This window comes from Pongo abelii, chromosome 20 (genome assembly GCF_028885655.2).
Source record: "Pongo abelii isolate AG06213 chromosome 20, NHGRI_mPonAbe1-v2.0_pri, whole genome shotgun sequence".
Lineage (NCBI taxonomy): Eukaryota > Metazoa > Chordata > Mammalia > Primates > Hominidae > Pongo > Pongo abelii.
Window position 1 is genome coordinate 19402957 of NC_072005.2, and position 5443 is coordinate 19408399.

A 5443-nucleotide genomic window follows, 5' to 3' on the forward strand; every position below is an offset into this window, starting at 1 on the left:
CCAACTCAGCCTCCCCAGCAGCTGGGACTACAGGCAGGCCACCACCACGCCCAGCTAATTTTGTTTTTTTTAGAGAGATGTCTCACTATGTTGTCCAGGCTGGTCCCAAACTCCTGGGCTTAAGAGATCCTTCTTCCTCGGCCTCCCAAGGTGCTGAGATTACAGGTGTGAGCCAGTACACAAGACCCGAGAAGGGCTTTTTCAAGAGAGAAAAGCACTTGCAAAAGTGCAGAGGAAGAGCACAGAACATTCTCTGGCCGGGGGAGATGAGGAAGGTGAAGCCAGTACAGCGGGCAGGGGGTGAAGAGGAGGGCAGATACAGGTAGAGAGCAGGGGGGCTGCAAAGCTGCCTGGTGTCCATCTCCTCCAGAGAAGAGAGGGGCTGGTCCCCCAAACTCAGGGGGAGGCATGTGGCAGATGCTGGAGTGTGGGGGACACTGAGACAGGGAACAGGGGGCCTGGGAGGCTCATGTCTCTCCCCACACCTCAGTTTACCCGTCTGTGACATGGGCAGTGTGGGCCTCTAGTCTGAGCACAACTTTCTCTTTGGACATGAAAACTATAGAGTTCACACTGTGTCATCAGTGGGTCCCTTCTGTCCCCATCCAGTGCCCAGTGCCATACACTCAGGTGCCCCAAGAACACGCCAGGGCCTGGGCCAGGCTGGGGGCTTCTGCCTCCACTCCATGGTGTAGCACAAGGCTTGGGGAGTGTGGAGGTGGCTGGGGAGCCCTGGGCCCCCGGAGGGCTGCTCTGTTTACCCGAGGCTGCCTGCCCGCCTCTGATGCAACAGGCAGGCTCTGGTTACGTGAGGCCGGCAGCTGGGCCAGCTCTGGGGGAAGGCTAGCCCGGCAGAGCGAAGCTGGCTGGGGCTGGCCCTTATGCACCCCAACTCCCCAGCCCCCTCCTTCTGGTGGGCACCATCTTGTTATTCATAGTCTGTCCCCTGTCCTTTTGCCTCTGTTCCTATCCTATACCTTCCCCAACCACTAATTGTGTCCCCTAGCAGGGCCACCAAGAGTCTTAACCTCATTCTTCTCAGATGAAGGGACACCCTTAGTTGCTAGAGTAAGAGGTTGGAAGGTAGAGGGGAAGGTTGTGAGGAGGAAGGGATAGAAGGGGCCAGAGTGGGTTGCGAGGGAGAAGAGTGACCTGGGAAGGGGGTCTGGGAGATGGGGGAGGCTGTGGGTGGGGGATGGAGCAGAAGTCTGGGGTGGGAGGCTGGGGAAGGTGGAGAAGCTGCCCCTGCTCTGTCTCCCTCCTCCAGAACTTCTCCCCTCTCCCAGGGGAAGGCTTTGAAGGACCTTCCATGGCAAGGATGTGTGACCCAGTGGGTAGGGAGGGCCCCGAGGTTAAAGAATCCTGAGTCCCCATCCCAGCTGTGCCACCCACTCACTGTGTAACCTCAGGATGGTCACTGCACCCCTTGGGGCCTCTTTGCTTATGTTAGAAGTGTGGATAGGCTGGGCGCGGTGGCTCACGCCTGTAATCCCAGCACTTTGGGAGGCCAAGGCGGGTGGATCCTGAGGTCAGGAGATGGAGACCATCCTGACTAACACGGTGAAACCCCATCTCTACTGAAAATACAAAAAATTAGCCAGGCGTGGTGGCAGGCGCCTGTAGTCCCAGCTACTCGGGAGGCTGAGGCAGGAGAATGGCGTGAACCTGGGAGGCGGAGCTTGCAGTGAGCCAAGATCGTGCCACTGCACTCCAACCTGGGCGACAGAGCGAGACTCCGTCTCAAAAAAAAAAAAAAAAAAAAAAAAATCCAGGCATGGTGGCACACGCCTGTAATCCCAGCTACTCAGGAGGCTGAGGCAGGAAAATTGCTTGAATCTGGGAGGTGGAGGTTGCAGTGAGCCAAGATCGCTCCACTGTACTCCAGCCTGGGTGACAGAGCAAGACTCCGTCTCAAAAAAGAAAAAAAAAAAAAAAAGAAGAAGAAGTGGGGATAATAGGAGCCCTCAAGGCCCACCTACAATGTTCCCTCCTCCAAAAGCCTTCCTATCCTCTAACTACTTAGGATCCTTCCACCTCCCCATCCTTCCTTCCAGCTTAGCACTGATCCAGGGGGCGGGGTAGAGTATGTGGCTGGTTCTGTGTCCCCTAGCCTGGGGGTTCCTTGGGCCCAGGCCCAGTGCATGGTGGCACCAAATGGGTGTCTCCACAGGTTTCTTTCTTTTCGTTTTTTAGAGACAGAGTTGCTCTGTTGCCCAGGCTGGAGTGCAGTGGTGCAATCGTGGCTCACTGTAGCCTTGAATTCCTGGGCTCAAGTGATCCTCTCGCTTCCATCTCCCAAGTAGCTGGGACTATAGGAATGCACTACCACACCTGGCTAATTTTTAAAATTTTTTTTGAGGTGCACTGAGTGTCTCACTTGTTGCCCAGGCTGGTCTCGAACTCCTGGGCTTAAGCGATCCTCCTGCCTTGGCCTCCAAAAGCGCTGGGATTACAGGTGTGAGCCATTGCGCATAGCCTCCACGGGTTTCTTGAAGAACTGGAGAATCTCAGAGAAGGTCTGAGCAGTGAAAGGGAGTGGGGGATAAGCCTGGGGCACCCAGAAGCCTTATTCAGGGATACTATAGGGAAAAAAAAAAAAAGGCTTTCCAGGGGCCTGAGTGTGCAGGACTCTCCAGGAACCCAGAGCAGGTCTGAAATAAAAACCGGGACTCAGACAAGGGCTAAGGATAAAAACCCAGCGGAAGTCTGATTCTTGTCCTGACCACTGTGGACGGAGCAGGGGGCAGGTCGCTGCCCTCTATGGGTCTCCTTTTACCTCATCTGCAGATCAGGGTTGGGATCCTTTCTGGGTCATCTCCAGCCTCGTGAGCGCTACGCTCCTGTTTGGATGCCCCATAGCACAGAGAGCTCACTGTCTCTCTTCTAGCTGCCTACCTATCTCTGGAGTTCTGCCGGGAGTAAATTTTTTTTTTTTTTTTTGAGACGGAGTCTTGCTCTGTCACCAGGCTGGAGGGCAGTGGTGCAATCTCGGCTCACTGCAATCTCCACCTCCCGGGTTCAAGCCATTCTCCTGCCTCAGCCTCCCGAGTAGCTAGGATTACAGGCGCTCACCACCACAGCCAGCTAATTTTTGTATTTTTAGTAGAGATGGGGTTTCACCATGTTAGCCACGACGGTCTCGATCTCCTGACCTCGTAATCCAACCGCCTCAGGCTCCCAAAGTGCTGGGATTACAGGCGTGACCCACTGTGCTCAGCTGGGTGTTTTTTGAAATGGAGTCTACCTCTGTCGCCCATGCTGGAGTGCAGTGGCATGATCTCGGCTCACTGCAACCTCCACCTCCCGGGCTCAAGCAATTCTCCTGCCTCAGCCTCCAGAGTAGCCGGGATTACAGGCATGCATCACACCCAGCTAATTTTTGTATTTTCAGTAGAGACGAGGTTTCACCATGTTGGCCAGGCTGGTCTCCAACTCCTGACGTCAAGTGATCCGCCCACCTCGGCCTCCCAAAGCGCTGAGATTACAGGTGTGAGCCCCCACGCCTGGCCAGTAAATGCTACTGAGTGAGCTCTAGGAGTGCCCCTGCTCTCCACCTTGACAAGGGAGGCCGCGAGCTCTTGTTCTCAGAGCCCTCTGGCCTCTCAGAACCTCAGTTTGCTCTCTGAAAAATGGGAGCGAGGGCATATAGGGTGAAAAAGGGTGGAGGGTCACAGTGTACCCACCAAGGCCAGCCAGGACTGCAGACAATGACCGCTTGGGGGCTGAACTTCCCGCCAACGCTTTGCCTCTTGCGCCCCCTGGCGGCTAGAGGGGGCGGGGCGCCCTCCAGGCAAAAAGGGCTATCGAACATTCAAATGAGATGCAAATTAACCAGCGCCCCCACAAGCCCTTGGACTCGGGGTGACGAGGTGTCTGACAACCCAGAGTCTTGATCAGACCCCTCTTATCTATTTATTTATTTATTATTTTTTGAGACAGAGTCTCACTCTGTCACCCAGGCTGGAGTGTAGTGGCTCCACCTCGGCTCACTGCAACCTCCGCCTCCCGGGTTCAAGCAATTTTCCTGCCTCAGCTTCCCAAGTAGCTGGGATTAGAAGGGCGCACCACCACACCCGGCTAATTTTTTATATTTTTGGTAGAGACAGGGTTTCACCATATTGGTCAGGCTGGTCTTGAGCCCCTGACCTCATGTGATCTGCCCACCTCAGCCTCCTAAAGTGCTGGGATTACAGGCGTGAGCGACCATGCTCAGCTATTTTGTTTTTTTATAGAGACAGGGTCTCTCCATGTTGCCCAGGCTGGTCTCCAACTCCTGGACTCAGGGGTTCCTCCAGTCTTGACTTCCCAAAGTGCTGGGATTATAAGCGTGAGCCACCGCACCCGGCCTAGACTCCTTTTAAGAGATGACTGGGCTGGGCGTGGTGGCTCACACCTGTAATCCCAGCACTTTGGGAGAACGAGGTCAGGAGTGCAAGACCAGTCTGGCCAAGATGGTGAAACCCCGTCTCTACTAAAACTACAAAAATTAGCCAGGCACAGTGGCAGATGCCTATAATCCCAGCTACTCTGGAGGCTGAGGTAGGAGAATGGCTTGAACACGGGCGACAGAGGTTATTGTGAGCCGAGATCGTGCCACTGCACTCCAGCCTGGGCGACAGTGAGGCTCCATCTCAAAAAAAAAAAAAAAGAGATGACTGTTAGTTGCTGACTGAGTTTGCATCCAGGGGCTATGACTGACTCAGAGCCCTAGAAGGGTCTGGTGGGGCCCCCCACACCTGCCTCCCTCACCCCCAGCTCCTAGCGCCCCAGGCAGCCTAGGCAGGTCCTGGGAGGCAGGTGATAATCCCATTCTGCTGCCAGTTTCTCCTAAAGGTCTGAGCAAGACAGGGCTGGCCTGTCTGGCTCACAAACACCAGTGTTTGCTGGATAAATGGTCGCACGGAGGACAGATGGACATTGAGAGGTGCCTTCAGAGCAGGTAAGAAGGGAGAAGGACTCTGGAGGCCACACACCAATCAGTGCCCTAAATGGGGTGGCTTTAGGCCCCTCCCCACTCCTAAGCTGAGTAGGACAGTGGAGAGGCGGGATAATGGCACAGAGGCCCCCCAGTGTGCCCTAGGAGGAGAAGAGGTAGGGCTGAACCCCTTTCCAGGCCTTCAGACGCCTTGACAGGCCCGATGTCTCAGCAGGATGCCCTCTGTCTCCCCTCGGGGCACCCCTGCTCTTCCCATCCATCAACCACCCCACAGTGCCAAGCTGAGGGACCCTCCCAGAGCAATGGGACTGGAACCTGCCTCAACCCCAAACAACTCTATCTGACCTCCCTAATACATTGTACTGGAACAAGGGATTCTGGGGTAACTGCATTGGCATACAGCTGGCCTTGGAGATGCGTAACTTGTGGAGGCCTGGTCACCCAGGCTTGGCATTCACAGCGGTCAGTGCAGGCCCTTCTGCAAACAGCAGCAGAAACGGACTCAAA